At 41.5% G+C, this 19686-nt stretch overlaps 1 long non-coding RNA gene across 2 annotated transcripts; it reads left to right on the forward strand.

The window, feature by feature from the left end:
* Nucleotides 1–4195: 4195 nt before the first annotated feature.
* On the forward strand, nucleotides 4196–15555 carry LOC133266924 (uncharacterized). 2 transcript variants are annotated; one of them, XR_009742577.1, is made up of 3 exons: nucleotides 4196–4382; nucleotides 9225–9318; nucleotides 15128–15555. It is a non-coding gene; the product is annotated as an uncharacterized LOC133266924 (long non-coding RNA). The 2 variants fall into 2 exon arrangements; XR_009742578.1 differs by having other exon boundaries at nucleotides 15167–15555.
* Nucleotides 15556–19686: the final 4131 nt, after the last annotated feature.

Genomic DNA, 19686 nt, shown 5'->3' on the forward strand with positions numbered 1-19686 from the left:
CTCCGTTTTTGTATAATTCAAAGAAGTACTCCCTACAAATAGTCTTTTCAGTGCTCTCATATAGAGAGTGATTGGACTTATTTCAGAAAAGACTGCCACAGATTAAAATCTCAACATCCCTTGTCATTGGATTTTCTTGTCAATTGTCTGCATTTGACCAGATTTGAATTATTACTATGAATTATTGCAGCATATCTTTTTACAAACATTTAGGAATACTTTACCTTTGTTTTTGGTGGACATTAATCTTTACAGAAGAGTGAGTATTCGCTATAAAGAGGGTTATAAAGCAGGAACCAGAAGTGGCATTGGTGTCATTGTTTGGGGGTCTGAATAATAAACATTTTCTGTACTTGTTTTCTTTTTCAGATGATACTATATTAAGCAACAGGCTTCCTATGTGGAAACATAGAAGCAAGGGGTATCAGAGGCCTCACAGTTGCCTTTTCCCATGTTGAAATTGGGTATTTTATTTCTCCATTTTGTCTTCTGCATCTTCACATTTTTTAAACAAGAGAACTGTTTTCCCACCTGTCCTGGGTTCAGCAGTAGCAGTCATTTTTCTCCTTCTTGGTAGCTGGTGCAGTGCAGTATTTTGATATTTTGACTTTCGGCTCGGGAACAGAGCTGATAACAATGATGTTCTGGTTTGGCCAAGGACTTGGTGAGCCTCATGCTCTGCTAGGGAGGAGGAGAAGCCAGGAGGAAGCAGAGACAGGACACCTGACCCAAACTGACCAAAGAGGTATTCCATACCACAGCATGTCATGCCCACGAGGTAAGTGGGAGTTAGCCGGAAGGGCTGGGAGTCTGCAGGGTTGGAGGAGGTATCAGTCGGTGCTTGGTCAGGTGGGGAGGGGGGGGGGGAGGGGAGTTATCGGTTGACTGGTGGTGAGGTGTCGTATTCTTTTCCCTTGTTATTTCTTTTATCATTATTATTATTGGTGGTAGCAGTAGTGATTTGTGTTCCGGGTGGGACTCGTTTCTTGGCCAGTGGTATCGTATTCTTTCTCTGATGGTCTGAAGTGCTATGGGCCCACTCAAAATAATTCACTGTCCCCTTCAGCAGTTTCTGCAGCTTGTTGCTGGGGACTCCACACAGCTGCCTTCCATCTCCGACGCTTCCAAAGCACTGGAGGGGCCCAGCGGACTAGATACTTGCCCATACTGTCCCACACACCCTGCCACTCATGGCTGTCCAGCCTCAGGGGAAATCTCTTGGTCCTCCTACATCATCGTTTGACCCCAGACAAGACCCAAACCTGACTCTGCTTAACTCTTGAAATCAGTCGTGGGCAAAACACACTCTGTATGCGTGCTAGCGTGGTGATTCCCATCACCATCAGCAAACAAGTCTCAACAGCATTAAAAGGCCATTCAAAAACTTCAAAACTCTCAAATGTAAATGGTCTGGGGGGAGGATTGGGAGGGTAAAAGGATGTCTCCTTCACAGGTTGAGCACCTGAGAAGGAGAAAAAAAATGTGTAATTGCTAAGCACTTCTATTATATACCTCCCAAAGTATAAAGGTGGTGACCACACTGGGAACATAAGCCAGATCAGTTTCATGATCAATGATTCTATTGTATTACAAGTCATTACCATAAAGTACAATGAGACAAAAACCTTAGCCCAAGCCCCACACTTGAAAAACATTAATAAAGCAAATACCGGATGGAAGTAAGGTACGATATACTGAAACTGTGAGATCAAGAGGAACAACCTTGAGAGCCAATAAATCAGCATTGTGACGAGTGACAATTAATCCAGTCAGATCTGTTGTTATCTCAACCCCTCGTGTCCCATCTGGGTCACCAAAAAGAACTGTCGTGGTTTAAACCAAACCAGACAACTTGTTCACTCACTTCCCCTCCCTTCTTGCCCTCCCCCTACTCCTGGAGGGACGGAGAGGAGAGTCAAAAAGAATGCAACTCCCACAGGTTGAGATAAGAACAGTTTAGTAACTAAGGTATAACACAAATCATTACTGCTACCACCAATAATAACAATGATAAAGGAAATAACAAGGGAAGAGAATACAACACCTCAGCACCAGCCAACCGATAACTCCCCCCCCCCCCCCAGCCCGACCAAGCACCGACCGATACCTTCTCCAGCCCTGCAGACTCCCAGCCCTTCCGGCTAACTCCCAGTTACATCCTGGGCATGATGTGCTGTGGTATGGAATACCTCTTTGGTCAGTTTGGGTCAGGTGTCCTGTCTCTGCTTCCTCCCAGCTTCCCCTCCTCCCTGGCAGAGCATGAGGCTCACCAAGTCCTTGGCCAAACCAAAACATCATTGTTATCAGCTCTGTTCCCGAGCTGAAAGTCAAAACACTGCACTGCACGAGCTACCAAGAAGGAGAAAAATGACTGCTACTGCTGAACCCAGGACACCACCTTAGGGTGATTTAACTTCTACCTAAAGCCTCTTCTGCTGTCCTTTGTCAAAGACCTTGGATATGGCTATATCCTTAATGTGTCTCCAGATAATTTTATTAAGCTACAGTTTTCTACTGCAGGAGGCTTGCTGAAATAGTCTTAACATACTAGGTTTCTCTTTATGTTTCGTATTGCAATAGTTTAAATCAAGCTGTTACTGAATAAAGACTCACCAAAATTCTCAAGACTATTCACTAGGTTTATTAAAAGATTAGAAAAAAAACTATTTGCAGCTTTCCAGTTTTTTTGAGTATTAGTGAAAAAATATAATTCTGGTTTGAAAGCTGTTGTTAGCGAGAAAGTATCGTTTGTTGGAAACTTAAAATGCCACTTTGTTATTAAGCATCTTCAGAATTCAAAACATCAAGAGAAACCCAACTATTCTTAAGTTACGTAACTTCATTCAACAGTTTTTCTGTTATAGGATTTTCTCTTCTAATACCTAAAGCTTTGTCTCTCTTGTTTCTTGTATTTAGAAACAGCAAGAGCAGGAGAGTACTGGGAAAATACTAGATAGAAGTAAATGTAGGGTCCAGCTTTTCAAAAGAAAAGTGGACTTTAACAATTAATATTTCAGGTAAAATTCTGAACTTACTGAATTAGAAAGAGCTTTGCTAATGACTTTATTGAAGCCAGATTTTTAATCTTCTTATACTACCTTTCTTGTATGATAAAATAATCAAACAAACTTTTGAAAACATTACTGTTCTGGTATATGTTTCTGGCTTGAGCTGTTAAGGGAGCTATTTGCTTTTTGAAGCAAGGGGAAAAGAAACTTGAACAGCCGTTTCCCCTGTGGTGCTAGTCACTACACAGCATACAGGACCATGCTCGTTGTAACCTGAGAATCCCTTCCAGGCCTTGCCGGAGAAAAGCAGCAAACCAAGACACAGACCCATCAAGCCTCCAGCTTTGACCTTCAGCCTGTGACTTGGCCCATAAATATCAGTTCAGCGTATCATCCAGCAGATCACAAACTGGCTGTAATCCAGTAAGCATCTACCTCTAGTGAATCTGATTTTGTGAAGGAGTTCTAGCAGCATCCCATTGCAGTAAGCAAGGAAGAATACTGCTTGGCACTGCCTTGTGCTCAGATAAAACCATTAAGTGACAGACTCCCAGTAGGTTTTTTCCATCATTTCTCTTGCCTGCCAAGTAACACCATGTGTCAGATGTGTCCTTTGTCTTGGTGGAGGACATCATTTAAATAATCTGGTTAAAAAAAAAAATATAGCAAAGGAGCTTTTAAACCAGAATCATTAGTATAATAGCACAGCCCCACAAACCCTCCATTAGGGTATCTGAAGTACTGGCAAACCTTGGCAGGAAAGGCAAAAGTGATGGACCCACAAAAGCCAAACCAAAAAAACCTTAAACTATGTTTCATTTTAAAACAAAGCCATCAGTGGTACCTATCTGACATTTTCAGTAGTGAAAGGGATCAAACTTTTGGGGAACTAGCACAAGCACAGTAACCAAAACCTTATTTAATATGATACAAATGCTGTTCAGGCCTCAGTTGCATGAGGAAACTGTATAATGAACTTATAGCTACAGGATAAGTGCATTCCTGGACTAATTCTAGAATTGACACAACACATTTTCCTCATTCAAAACTTGTTTATCACTGAAGAGATTGTTTATCAAACCTGTTTATCAACTAAAAAAAAAAAGATAAAAAAACAAACACAGAAAAGGTAATTGTGATTTAACAGTGTCTTTTGTGTTAATTTTATTTTCCTCCCTCAGGAAAGCTGCATAGCTAAAACATAAACTCTTCACCTGCACAGGAAAGATTTAAACTTTGAAGTGATTCTTTGGTACATGATGCCTGTCAGGTTTCTTTTTGCACTGTGGTTACTGTGCTGTGCATAACACCACAGTATTTTCAATGCTCTAGTGATCAAAAAGAGAAGTACAATACAGACACAATGTAAGTATTGTTATTTCCGTTAAGTACTTACGAGCTTCTGAAAATTCCAAGGGAAGTGGGAATTCCCCTTAAGGGAAGTGTATTTTTTCTGGTACTTCCATAAGCTCCTCAGAAAAGGTGGTTGTGTCAGGACTAATGGCTCAGGTCATCTTTATCCAAGCCTACACCAGAGAAGAGTAGAATCCAGCTGACAGCTCATCAGGATTCTGAGTCAGGCTGCCTGAGAAAACAGATGCTGCCAGATTTCAGTGTACAAGGCATTTTTAAATGCTTTAGTTAAGCTAGAGCAAATTCGCATGCAGCCACTTACATTGATTTCCATTCCTAATCAGCTAAACTAAGTCAGGAAGCATAGTTTGAATGTGAACAGACAACTTTTTGGATTTCCTCAGTGCAATCAATTTAAAGTCTCATCCTTCATCACTGTGTCTGACATAGGAAAATTAAAGAGAAACAAGCTAAGGCGCGAATTTATGTCAGACTGGCTACTTTACCTTTGTCCGTTTTCAGCAAACACTTGTAATAAGTGTAATGTATCCCACTTTCAAAGTGGACTAACTAGTGAATTCTGAAGGCATTCCCTAGTCCATTTGGCAGTGGTTACCTTTGTGTATCTAATCTGTTGAAACTTGCTCACATCCCATGTGCAAGATTCATTTGTATTCTTTCATGGTTAGTACAAAGTGGGCAGAAATGTCAGGAAGCTTGATGTGGAGTATCTCTTCTAAAAGCAGTGATTGTACAGATGGAGTGTGTAGGTTAATAGGGTGCTATGTGATTCAGGTATCTAAAAGAGACTGTCCTACTATCCCATGTGAAAGTTCTCTCAGTATTTTCTTCTTTAGGAAACAAATCAGATATTAACATATGCTTTCACAAAAGTAAAGTAATTGGAATTTGAGCTAGAGTTATACCGTGTGGAGGCCTTGGGTGTTTCTATTTGCAAATCAGCAATGTGGTTTTGTTCTTATGTAAGTATCTGGAAATGCAAAATCAGAACACACCAGTGAAGCCATTCTTTCTTTTCCCCAACACCAAGAAAAATAACTGTGTTGCACCCTCTGCAATTAATGACATTTATGAAGGCTGCCCCCTCCTCCTTTCCCCCCAGTCTACTTCTAGCCAAAACTAACTAGATAACAACCATTACTCCTCTTAGCTGGCCCAAATGCAGACTCTCCACCTACAACTCGGCTGGCTCATACACAGTCAGGACCAGACAGTATGCTCTGTAAAACAGCAGCAAATAGGAACCTAAAAGACAACAAAGAATACTGTCTAACAAGCCTATTTTGAACTCAGTAAATGAAAATGTGTGAGCAAATTGAAACACCTGCCACCCCTTGCAATTTAAAGTATGTATGGAATAGTGAACAAACAGTGTATATGTCTGGTCATATATTTCTTCTGACACTCATGTCTGTAGTTTATTCCTGGCTCATATTCAAGCAAATACAGTAGTACAATTAGTTCTAAGAACAAGTATCAGGGACTTGTATTTGAGTTATGCTTTAAAAGGCACCGAAACAAAAGCATAAAGTGTTAAACCACATCTAAAGTATTGATCTAGGCTCTCCTACCATTTGGGCAGACATCCTCATTATATACTAAGGTACAAAATATTTCACTAATGAAGTACATGAGTTTGTTTTCCAGCCTGAAATGGGTGATCTGAGTGTAGGTGAGGGAAGAATTTGTCCTGTTGTGCTTTCTCCTTTCAGTGATTGTTTGCTCTTTAGGTTTTGTGTTTTAGGACTCTTCCAGGGGTTGTTTCTACTTACTCTGTGGGGGCATACAGAACCAAGGGATAAAATCAGTTCTATAAAATGGGCTGGCAAGGATCCTGCTGCCTAAATGTCTGTGCTGGAAGGGACAGGGAGTGTTTGTTGTCCAAGCAGACAATTGCGGCTTCCCCTGTGCAGCCAGATACCTAACTGCTCCTCAGTAAAAAGCCAACAAAACAGATGGCTGGTGGCTATTTTGGGGTGAGAGCAGAGGGGAGGGAGAAGTTATATCTTCTTGCAGGAGCAATCTACTACTTCCACTTTCTTCACTGCATCAGCAGGGGTTAAACCCTCAGCTCCTGAGTTTTGTCTGCACATGTGAGTTACTTTATCCTCTTTTTTTGGGTGCCAAGATACAACCTACATGCTGAGAAGCCCTAGGACAGCCCAGTGTCAGCAATGCTGGTTTTCTAAGAAATCTGCACACTTATATACTTACTGCTCAGATGATATCTTTGTTGTTTTTCCAATCGCATCTGCCTCCTGTATTTTAAGCACAAAGCAGTACAAGGATTAATGCAAGTGGAATGTGCATACTGGAACATGGCCTGTTTGTTACAGGAAGCCATTGTCACGCGTTAATGACAATCTGACATAGGCTTGATTTCCTGAATTGCAGCATAAACAGGGAAACTTACCTTTGAGGAAATATAAACCATTTATCAATGGCTAATCTCCAGGTTCTTTTCTTAACGTCAGTAAAAAACAATAATTCAGTGACAGAAATAAGTTGTTTTTTTGTCATAGGTACTCTACCCGTCAGCAATACCAGGTGGATTTTCTTCAGGAAATATTTTTGCAATGCCAAAGGAATAGCACATTAAAAAAAAAAAAAAAGGCATTCTGGTATCAGTGAATTTCATGGGGTTGATTTCAACTGGTACTGGAATTGGTTTAAAAACTGAAAACAGTCACTTTGGTTTCTCCCTGTCTCTCTTATGGAAGTTTCTAGACCATGTTCAGTCCATTCTTAGGCTGTGAAAGAAAGAGAAAGCTCAAGCATGCCCTAGCTTCCTACTGCTTTGTTGGCTTAAAACCTAGTCAGTATCTGGCCCAGCCTCTGTCATTCAGATCAAAATACCATTTTTAACATAAGAAGAAGTTTATTGGTGGGACAAAAATTACTGCATTGAACTGCTTTGTGAAGTTTCTTTTAAGGGACACCAGGATTACTGAGAATTCAGCTAGTAGTTTCAGTAAAACCATGATAGTTTCTCGCTGCCATACTCATGACACAGAAGTTAGACTGAGCCCCTGGGAGTGAGGATGTTAGGAGTGATCAAGGGCAGGAAAGCTGGACAAGATGCTACATTTTATTTTGCTTAAGGCTTATGAAAGCTCTGTTGCACTGCTGCCTGGGGGCTTGGCACCCTCCCTTTTTCAGCTGGCCTAATGAAATAGTCCACCTCTTCTTCTGGATGCATATGTATGTGTTGTTAGAGCATAGACAGCACTGAAAATCCCACTGTGGACCACAGACCACACTCCAAAGCACTTGGCTGATGCACTGCAGCCTGTAGAGCAGCACCCTGTGCTGAGGTTGCTGACAAGAGTTGTTGAGGCCAGGGTTGGAGAAAGCAGCAGCTGACACCAGGGGTGGCATTCAGTCTGTGAAGAGGAAGAAGGGCATGGGAACAGCAGGGATGACAATTGATACAGCAACTGAAGTATGAACAGGGTACAGGAAGGGTGGAAGGATTTCAGACAAGAACACTGACTACTTGGATTTGAGTTTGAAAGTTTTTTCCTTTTGAAAGTAAATGCCTGCTCCTCCTTACTCTAAATATACTCACTTTCAGGAGGATTTGTACCCTTACCTGACTGTTTATGAAGCATTTCACCAGTACTGGTCAGAAGCAACCTCCATATTTTCTGAAGATAACTTTTAATCTTGTTTGCATAGAGGAAGTGATTTGCACCTTTGCTGAGCATATTGCAGTTTTCAGAGAAGCAACACAATTCTAACACCTGAAAAACAGGAACCTGAATGTTTCCAATCATCAGCATTTGCAGCAGTATCAGTCAAGCAGCATGCTTCAGAAATCAGGAAAACATCTTTATCCAAGCAACATTTTCCTGTTTCTGTTTCGATTCAGATTTTTCTCTGATTCAACTCCAGAATAATCACCTTATGGCAATTGTTAGAAAGGTTGGAAGAGTTAAACCAGGGAGAATGTGGCCCTTTAGTTGGTGTTATCTGTACTTTTTGTATTCTAAAGCCAGGGGTGACACTTGATATTGTACTTAGTCAAAGCCTTTCAAGCAGTGCTCTCTGTATCAGATTAATGATGCTCAGAGTTAGGCAGCAAATCAACCAAATCAATACACATGCAATAGTTCAGGTGGCTTTTTTCAAAAGAATGAAGGACTTGCTGTTACAACACCACCGGAAAGAGAGAAATATGTGGGCAGATGGCAGCAGGGCCTCGTTTGGACAAGTGAGCAGCCTGAACTATTGTCATCTCACCTGGCATGTGACCTGAGAGAATTTGGCTCTCTGTTCTTTCCTTTCTTTTGCATGGCCCTTTGTTCATTGTCTTTCAGCAGTGACTGATGTTTGAAATACATATGCTATTGCTGCTTACAGAGCTCTAGCACCAGAGGAAAGCAACCTGAGCTTTAGAGACACTTCAAAAGCAAAAGGACATAATACCTATCTTGGGACAGCTATTTAGGCAGGTCTTTTTATGAGTTCTGTGTCTGGGAACATGGTAGTTGCCTAATTTTGAGCAGCCATTACCTTACCTTTAGTTTTGAGGGATGACTCAGCTCAGCTGGGACCTTTGCACTTCCATCAGGGAGGCTAGCTGTCTCCATACCTAAGGGCAAATTGATGTGTGAAATACTTTTCAGAAAATCCTGATGCTAGGAGAAAAAACCTGCCCATTTTTTATGTAAATGGTTTGGTCAGAACAGGAGGAAAGTTTCTGTTGGTAGCCTGTGGAGTTTGCCTCTGGAAGGTCAGACTATAAGTGTTCCAGAAAAATTCCAGTGAGATTATTGTTACAAATGCTAATTTGTCTTTTCTGTTCTTTTTCTTATTTTTTTTCCCTATTAATTTATCTAGTTTTATCATGCAGGAAGATGAAAAGACATTCAAGTACCATGAAAGAAAGCTTGGAAAACAGGCAAGTGCAGAGAACCTGGCAAAAGATTACCAGGTGTGTAAGCTCAGGGAGGCTCAGCTGGCTTTTGGCTGGGTCGGAGGTTCCAGGGTTAAACTGAATGAGATACTTGTGCTGGCCACTTAGGAAAGGCAGATGCTCAAGTGGAATTTTATTTCTATGCTTCTTGTCCCTCTGTAACTGAAAGACATCTAATAGCAGGAATGCTGTTGCCTCTGATCCCTGGAGGAGGAGATGATTCTGTAAGGCAGAGCATGCATGAGGAAAGATGTTAGCTTCCTATTCTGTAGTACTTTCCCTGATTTGTTGCACAGCATGACAAATAGATCATGGTTCTATGATCTATTTGTCACTTCCATGATGTTTATATGTTTTGTAATACACCCTAGAAGTAGAATCAAGGCCAAGTGCCAAGATAGTTAATTCCACTTTCCTGAGTTTCCCATAAGGTTTAAGTTATGTATGGCAATTACCTCCTTTAAACTGTTAAGTGTGCAGAAAGTAGTTATTGCCTGCTGCCTTTCTACCTGCACCATGGCAGGGGTAGTGAACCTTGCTATGCCTTTGCTCACAGGGTGACACAGAAGTGCTGCTCACCTTCCTGCTGCTGTAAGAGCCGTGACGAGCTGCACTGCCAGCCCGGTGGTGCTGGGCTGTGTGCATGCACGCAACTGCCAGCAACTCACTGCCTGAAGAGTTGAGGCAGAAAAGGGTAAGGCACTGGTGTATTGTCATTATGGCTGTTATACAGAGGAGGAAAAAAGACAGAAATGAAGTGGCTGGCCCGAGGTCACCCTGAGGAGCCGGAGTCACTGTAAGGAACTGGATCCCCCATTTAACTTACATCTCCATCCCACAATGCTCTGTGTTAAATAACACACATTTTGCAGATTTATTTTACAGTTTAATTTCCTCATGCTGCTAGAACAATGCCAGTCTCTGGCCATGCTTGCTCCATGTAACTTCAAGGGCTCTGGCAACTTGAGCAAACAAGGAAAACCACAATCGAAGGTCAAAACATGCTGCTCCTTGCTCGAACTTCTAGCTTTTTTCTTTCTGCTGAAGGTGGCTGGTTGCTTTTTAAATATCATGATCTGATTAGCCTTCACTGGACCTGTTGTATAATAATGAACCTAAACTTAAGCTTAATAGTCTGAGGCTGCTGTGTGACTCCATAGGGTGATATAGTACCTCCTGATCTGCTTGCAGGACACATTAGAAGGCCTCTGTACTGAAGCTGGTGGGCTTAATTGGTTCTGGTGTTTTATGCCAGTGAATTATCAAATGTCCTGAAGTGAGTCCCATGTCCCCGACATAGCTCCTGAAGCCACATGTACAGACTTCACTGCATAGGGCCCGTGTACTTGGGTCTGCTTTAGGCTGCTTGGTTTGCCTCAGTGATTCCTTCCTGGGATTCCTGGCACACTTTGTGATACAGCTGTCTGTCAGTTTACAGGATAAAGCTGACGTATCTGACCCATATTTAATAGCTAGACCACCATCCATCCCAACAATCCATAGTGAGCAGACAAAACCAGAGGGCAGTGTACAAGCAGGTGATGAATTTCTACTCCTTCCCAAAGAGCTGGGCAGGGAGGAGGGGGCATTCTCCAGACCACATCTTTCACAGCTGGTCTGGGGAGCCACAGCAAAGCGAGGTGATAGGAATTGAGCTCAAAACTTATAAAATTGGTGCCCATGGCTAGAGATATTGCTATAAAAATGCCCACTCTTAGCCTACTAGGAAAATAAAATAGTTAATGGTGAAAAACTAGGGTGTTTTTACAATTGCATTTAAAGCCCTAGGGGAGCCTGTAATGGGCTAAATGGACTATTTAGAGAAAAGCCCACATGTTTTCCTCTTTTTTTTGTGTGTGTGTTTTAATTTACTGTGTGTAGCTGCCATTATCCATAAACCAAAACTTATGACTCTGTTACAACAGGAGAACACTTTATTGTCTGCTGTTGGCAGATCACCCAAAGTCCCCTCCCAACTTAACAAGCATTAAGCTTCAATAAGACACAAGACACTTCAGAAAAAAACATCGCCACAAGGCTAATGATGACAACAGCTGCCAGCAAACTTTCCATTGCAAGCAAGTAAAGACTTGAAACAAATTTTAGCTCAAGTTTTGTTTTAGTAGCATCAGTGACATGTCTGTACCGGCAAAGGCTCAAATTGCATTCCTTAACACTAGGACTGTAGACCTATCTCCTGGAGTCATTACATTGCAACAGCCTGGTAGTCATGAGTAGAGTTGTGAAGTCTTTAATGAATCTGACCTTTTTCTTCTTTTAGGAGGTATTTATGCCCTAAAAGGCCAGAGAGGCAAGTCACTGGAGTCTCATACAAATGAGAATTTCTGCATGCCAAAGAAAGTTAAGGTGACTTTTATGTTTAGGGGAGGTCATGAGAAGGAGGTTGTGGGTCTCAGCAAAGCTGGAGAGTCAAGAACTTTGTAATTCTGTTTACTTTTCTGATACTAATTTTCTTCTCAGTAAGTAACTTAAAGTCCTGTCTTCATCAGCGACCTTACTTACATGAATAAGAGCTCTGTGCAGTATGAGTAGGTGAGGTCTGGCCTCCCTTTGTTTTTCCAATCTATAGATCTGTGCCAATTTTACTCATATACATCTCCCAACTGGGTAATGAAGTTGCTCAATGTGAAGTTGCTCTATAAAGAAAACCTTGAAGAAAATTAGATTAAAACAATCCCAAACACTTGGTAACAGCAAAATGTCTGAACAACATAACTGCATCATGGTACAATACAGACAGTGAGCACTGCTTGGTAGGAAGAGGAGTTTGCCCTGTCTGTTGTTCATGCACTCTGCCTTCTCAGAGCAAGTGTTGCCGTTTTGCTCAGCATCTTCAGGAGCTGCAAGGAAGTAATGAACAGGACCAGGCTGGAAAGCCCTTCTGACATCCTGACTAATGTTTCTGTCTTATGCAAAGAATGATCACAGAATGGAGACTGTCTTGCAGAAGTGGAATTAGCCATTGGGTAGGAATGAAATTTACTTAAATCTGCTCCCTGACTGTGCTACAATCAGGAACATTTTCATGTCAATTGTCTGACTGAAGTACAGTTTTGCTATGTGTAACCTAAGCCAGAGACAGAGATTGCATTTGCTGTAAGAAGACTCATGAAATTCTGGGACAGACAGACTGCACCTCCTTTACTTGCTGGAGCACAGGCCAGAAAGCTGCCTGAAATGACATGTACTTTCTCATCTGTGTGACTGCAGTTCTGTCTCTAAAGTACAGTTCAGCAGCCTGCATATCCTATACTGTCTTGCTGCAGGCAACAGCCTTTTTAGAAGGTTCCTAGGCTGACTTGTCTGCATTGTACTGACCATGTCTGCATTGTACTGACCATGTAATTTTGCTGCATGAAGATAAGAGCAGATAATTTGACATGAGGTAACATAGCCTATGGGTTGGCACATACTTGAATCTGGGGTAAGGAATAGTGTGGCTCCAAATTCCTGCTTGTTTGAAGCTCCTGCATTTTGAATATTAGTACTCAAATATTTAGATGTGAAACGAATTTGAGCTTAAGCATGTGGTGAGACCCAAGCTTGAAATGCAGTCAGGAAGTAATCATGGTGGTGTCCATACCCATGCAAACTACAGTGCAAAGTCCCGTTACTGAAGCTGCATAGAGGCATCATGATGTGAAGCTTCGTCTTTTGCTTCCTTATGGTGTCACCAGTAAAACACTGGGCTAATATAGCTTGACCATTATATCCTATGTTGAATTTGTACTACATGAGGTTAGAAAAACAGCTTTAAGAAAACTTAACCCAAGAATATTTAAGTCACTAAGTGATCATAAATACCAAGCCCCATGTTACTATTTTTACCATTTTTCAGACCATAACTGTACTATACTGTTTGCATCTGGCCAGTATACAGAACAATATTTAAGCAATTGCCAGGCCCACCAAGTTAAAGCTCTTTCTTACTCTACAAAAATAGAGACCTTCTAAGGGGTTGCTACAAAGATGTTTTATATATGTGGTTCTTTCATCAGCATACAAACAATAGGACAGCAAAAGGAGTGTGTTGTTAAGGGGCTTACACTGACTAAAGTGAAAAAAAAGAGCTAACTAAAAGTAAAGAATGCTGTACTTGAGAATTTCTGCTGAGTATTTTGTATAGGAAACCTGATACTAAAGCTGTGAAAAATCCTCATCTGTATTTTAGGGATGTAGTCGTGGTTACTTATATACAAAACATTTGCCAGTCTTGATTATTTAGGATATATTTCTTATATTCATTTCTTTTAGAATAGAACAAGACCAAATTTCTCCCACATTTGGCCTAAATGAAACTGACTTGGCCTGATTTATCTTTTATTTATTTTCTATGGGACATGTTGTGGTATTAATTTAGGCAGGACACTCCTCATTGTTTTCCCTGGCTAGTCCTGCTTAAAACATGGATCCACATTACACTATCCTAATGATGAATTTGGAGTGAGTAATAAGATCTGAAAGAAGAGACAACCTGATTTTGGAAACCAGTTACTTTTTATGCATATTTGACTTTAAAAAAAGAACAAAGAGACAAAGTTCAGTTTGAATTGTGCCACACAAAAGCAGCACTTTCATATTCCCTGAGAAAGGAGATTAATTGGGGGGGGGGGGGGGGGGGGGGGAGGAAAAAAAGAAGGGGAAAAAACCCTTGAATTGTATCCTCCCACGAGGACATTTAATTTAATAAAGCATCCTCCTCAGGATTGCTCCACTGTTGCTTAGGTGCCTCAGGGGGAGGATTCTTCCTCATGAGGGGGAGGACCTTGGCCAGGCATAAGGGAGATGCTAAGGCTGGGTGTTAGGGAGTGGATTTGTCCCTGAGGGCAACCTTCTCCTTTCCAAACAGCTGTATGGATTTCTAATGCAAATTTTGTCTTCATTATGTGGATGAGAGGATTCATTTTAGGTAGGTCAACTGTTTCACACTCCTTTCTGAATTCCCCTGGCTAGTCTACTTGGTCTGGCAGTTTGCAGAATTGCCCACCTTATGACTTAGTGTATACCTGCCACCCCCCTTCATCCTTTCCCCCAGGCAGTGGGATGTAGGATGGTAACAGTGTAATTGAATTGTTGGCGAGTTGTACAAGGGTAGTCTGAGTTTTGGCTTTGGTGGTCCACTGTCGGTAATGCCAGCAAGAACAAGTTAGCTCTTCTGCCTTTCAGGGTGGACTCCTCCTTGTCACACCACTTTGGCAAATTCTTGTTTCAGCATCAGTTTACAAAGTAGAAGCAAAAGACAAACTCTACTGTATGATCCTAAACAAGTGAAAGAGAACTTTCTCTGTCAACCTCAACATGAGCAAGACTGGAATGAAGCCCCCTTCCCCAGCTTTTACAGTAGTGCATAAGTCTTTCAAAATCTGAAATGGTGCTTGGTCAGTGTATACCTGTTGCACACTGCTTCCAGTCTGGCAATGGGTGCTGTCCAGGAAATGTCAAAGCAGAATCTAGAGTACACAAATAATGCACACTTCTATCTAGGAGGGACATTCTGTGGACATGAAATAAGATGTTACTTGTTACTAAAATATTTTAGGCCAAACAAACTAAGAAAAGCGTCAGGAATGATCAGGTTTTCAACAAACTTGCATGGGAGAAAACCCTTGCTAGGTCATCGTCATTCTTGTGCAGCATCTTGAAGGAGGATTAGATACTTTCCTGGCTTTGGGGAAAGGACCAATCCTTTGCTGTTTCTATTTTTTCCTCTTTCTATTTTTTGGGTGGGTGGGGTAAGGTTGGAAGACTATATGGATAAGTGATTGTGTGCCTTTGATATTCTTTATGCTCTTGCCTCCCATGGCAGTCTTTCAGGTTTGCCCTGCCTATTTGATTGAGTTTTCAGGAGGAAATATGAAGGAGGAGAAGCCAAAGAGCTATGGGAAGAAGGGCACTGAAATGCTTTTACATCCAGCAGCAGGATTGCATTTGGCAGCACAAGCATGCCTGTAAGCCAAGCTTCCTCTGATTAAATGTTTTTGGCCAAATATCAGAATTGGTAAGTATATTGCATATTGAACTCCTTTTCAAAAGCATAATGAGAAAGAAGGGGGAATACTGTTCAGTTTAGGAAAACCTAGATAGCACTGTATTTTGAAACCTAGTTACTGAAAAACGTGGGAAGTGGTGGCTGACAGTGACAGGGCCGCTTAACCAGGCTTTGCAAGAAAAAGTCCGCAATACCACCAGGTGGCGCGTAAAGCCCAAAATAACCCTAAACCTGCCCAAACCGCAGGGCTTTCAGTGCCATCTAGTGCCGCCACCCGCCGTTGGCTTGGGGCGAGGAACATCCCATTCAAGGAAGGCCTCCAGGATGGATGCCTTCTGAAGGAGCAGGTTATGCTGTCTGTGTGCAGCATGTGCAACATATGTAGTGGTTTGAGATGAGGAGTGTGTCTGGAGAAGGTATTACCATCTTGTAGTACTCTGACTCCCTTCTTCTTGCATTTTTCCCTAAACATCTGACCCTTATGGACAGGGTACTTTGGCTGTTCTTGTGGTAATTTTAACAGTGTTGACATTTAATACAAAAAATCATCAGTTGCGAGTAATACCTACAAGTAGAAAGGGGTGGGCAGTGAGAAAATAAATACATCTTTTTCAGTATCCCTTTCAGAGTGATATTTTGCAGGCTTACAAGCCTCCAATAGAAGTTTACATTAATGAGTTATTATTATAGCTATTGCCATTGTACTTTGTTTGCTTGCCTTTTTCCTGTAACAGTAAAGCAAACAGAAGGGAATGACTGTAGGCAGTAATTTTCAAGGATTCATTTTGAACAACAAATAGTCTGTTCCTTCTGCTTTGCTGCTGAGCTTGCACATACTTACTGGCAATCTCTGTTGTTCATCACAGGGGAAAAATTTTAAAGCAAATGAACATCAAAGAAGTAGTGAGAGAAGGATTGGCAGTTTCCACATTAGACTATCCTATGAAAAAAAAAGAAAGAAAGTTGTTTTATCTCTGAATGGATTGGACTTACTCATCTCTCCACAGCTGCCTGCTTTACACAGTCCTGCAGCTTGCCTGAGCATGCATGTTTTCTGAGTGGGAAATGTCCTGTCCTGTTATGTCAGCTCCTTTTCCCTTAAAAAGAAGAGCTAACAGCAACGTTCTCTTGTGGAGCAGTGATTTTCTACATTTATCTGATTTGTTGCACACTGAGCACTTGCCATTTACAACAGAATTAAAATCTTCCTAGTAGTTGAAACAGGTTAATTTCAATTAATTAATACAACGAATGGTTACAGGCACTGCCTATTAAGTCATCATTTTGCATAGCAGTCTGTTGGTCTTATGATGTTGTTCCCCCATCCATGCCAGTTCTCTATTCCTCCCATGGATCACAATCGTTTACCTACAAGGAACAGGCAAATACAGGCATTGTCATGTTTTCAGGCAGTTTTTTCCCCTCCATCAGGGAGGCTGTGGTGTGCTTTGGTCTGTAAAGGACACCTGAGCCACCTAGAGGGCTGAGGGTAAGGAGCCCTCCCTGGAGGAAGGTCAGTGAATGAGTGAGGAAGAAGGTTTTCTGTCCAACATGAGTGCCCCAGGAGCTCACTAATTTTCCCTGGTTCAAGGGACACACAGAGACCCAGCTGGGGTCTCATGAGCCAGCTGAGTAATGTCTTGCTCTGAGTTTTGAGTATATAACAAAAGGAGGAAGAATATTTCTAATTAGCTCACCTTGAAAAAAGGTGGGGAAAATAACAGTCTTTCTTGCCACTATATATATTTATTTAATATTTGTTACATGATTGATATGCATTTTTTTGGCTCTTGGTGTCAAAAGTAAGTGCCATACACAGGTCTCAGGCCCCAGTTTAGGAGAAGGCAGTGAGAAACAGAGCACTTCTGCTAGCTTGAGTGGAACGACTTCTCAAAATTAAATGCATGCTAGAGATTTGGGAGTTCAAGCACTTCTGTAGAGTGAGGTCCCTGCTGAACTATTTTGCTGAGTCAAGGCCTGGGACACATGTAAGGCAAGGACATCCAGTAGAGTAGAAGCATGACTTAAGTATGTACTCCCTCGAAGACGCTTGGAATGGATACTTGTGCCTGCAGTAAAGACTGTCTGATTCTTCCCAGTGAGAAAATGGGGGCAGAGTAAGTGGGAACAGATGTGGGGATGAAGAGAGGAGCCAGGGAGAGCAAGAACAACAGAGTTTTCAAAAAAAAAGAAAAAATACTATTTTGTTCTGTGATTGAACTGTGCTTTCCCAGCTTTCATCTGTCATTTGCTGTCTACCAAATAATAGCTTTGAAATGTACTTGGTAAAGATCTGTCTCATGTCCTTCCCATGGCTGGGTATAGACAATAGTCTTCTACTCTGTCACCAAGTGCTCAAGCAGATTAGGACAATTGTAGGCTGTGCTGTCGATCTAAGGTTTTGGGACCTGATGACTACTTATGAAGTTTTCCAGTACTCTCTCCCTCACTTTTTTCTTTAGTGGAATTGCATGTAAAAATTACATTATTTAGCTTGCAAGTGAAGCACTAGAAAAGAACAAAATATCAGAAATAAGTTGTCTGTGTTACATAAATTATCCTCTTCCTTCTGTGTCCATGACGTTTACGTGATTTTTCCCACAGGATCCTTAACTGTATGGGATGGGCTGTATTCTCAGAACAAATCAAGATTCTGTCAGTCTCATCTCTGGGAAGATGAAAGGATGAACCCAAAGCAACAGTGTGAGCCACTGAAAGGTTGCAGTTTGCTATAGTAGCTGTGTTAAAATCCAGCTACTGTAGAAATTAATAGATGCTAGAAGAAAAAGAAATCAGATGCTTACTGTTTTTCATCTTCCTTCTCTTTTTGAAACTTATAAAACAATGTGGTTTTGCTTACGCTTTTTGAACCAGGCAGGTGGTGAATTCCCAAGTGGATTGTGTGTTGCCTGAACTCTCTGCTGTTTGATTTGTCTGGTAATTAAAATCTCAGGTAAATTACATGGAAAACTTGTGCTGACTGAGTCCTCTCATGGCTTGGGTAGTCCAGGTAGATCAAGCAGAGAAGAAGAGGCAGGGGCTTCTAGTCAGATGAGAACCATCAAAGAGTATGGATGTTGGCACTGGTGCTTGCTGGTTCTTTGCAGACAACACATGAAAAGCAGAGCCCTTCAGGTGCTCATTTCAACAAATGGTATTAAAACCTCAATAGGAACTATGTGAAAAGATGAAGTTTTATTCATGACCTTTCTGGGCCAGTGGGGCCACATAGGTTTAAGTAAGTGATATTTAAAAGATCCCATTTGGTCTTCCCTGTTGGAGATACTGGAAGACGTGGTTATCTCAGAAAGTATCAAGTGCTGTAACAGGCGCTCTTTAGAGGTTTCTGAATGGAGACCCAAGTGCCACCTGAGATTCCTTGGAGAGAGGATTTGCATGCCTAAATGCAAATGCTTCTCATACCCAGGAACAGAGTCTGAATTTGCGACCTTGGCAGATTTTCCTTAACTCATTAGATTCCTGCTTCTTAGAGAAAGCTGGACAGAAAAGTGTCGTCAACAGAGCTGAGCTGAAGACTAGAGCTTTATATTTCTGCTGGGCTACTTCTGCATCCCTGTGTAAACTAATTCTGACTTAAGGATTCATCTCAAGGACTTTCAAATATGCCTACCTCCCAGCTGGATGCCATGAGCCAACAGTCGAAGTAGAAATGGTCTCCCTAGAAAACAATGAAGAGAGGGATGTGAAGGATAATTGGTTTTACTGGGTGAGGTAAACCATAATTGCAATATGCGTGACCTGTAGTGCTTTTTCTGGGGAACATAGCCAAAATCTGTTAGACTCAGTTAATTGTGGAAACTCTTATAGCAAACATATTCTTTCAAGTTTGCTAATCTTTCGCCATTGTAAAAGTTTGTCTCAGCAAATGAAACACATCTTTAAATTCATCAGATGACTTAATTTTTAAAGCATACACTAAATCAATGTTTGAGCAGGCAAATAGGACCCTGGTGTTGCTTTTGTCTTGTCATGGAAGGTCTTTGTGGCCTCATCCACACTCAGTAAATTTATAATCACCCTCAGGGTGATCTGGCAGAGACAACAGCATGGGGGCAGTGCCACTGCTGCCCTGCAATAGCAGAGCAACTGCTGGCAAGGTTTGGCTGTACAGCCTTTACCCTTGCTGTAGAGATGTTTTACTGAAGTACTTTTAGAAATGAATGTAGCCATTTGTTTTTGCATGCTCTTCTTCATAGTAAATACATTTCAGGCAAAAGCTGAGCAAGGAGAAATTTTTTTCCAAGACAAAAAATGCTGACGTGGTGACTGTCTCCTTCAATATAGACATAAGGAAAGTCTGAAGCAGAAGATCTGTCCCCCATTATCCCTTTTGTCATTGCCCTGAAGACCTTGTT

Source organism: Pezoporus flaviventris, unplaced genomic scaffold, assembly GCF_033815535.1.
Source record: "Pezoporus flaviventris isolate CSIRO_AGI_PZ_B2104156 unplaced genomic scaffold, CSIRO_AGI_Pfla_v1 ptg000007l, whole genome shotgun sequence".
NCBI lineage: Eukaryota > Metazoa > Chordata > Aves > Psittaciformes > Psittacidae > Pezoporus > Pezoporus flaviventris.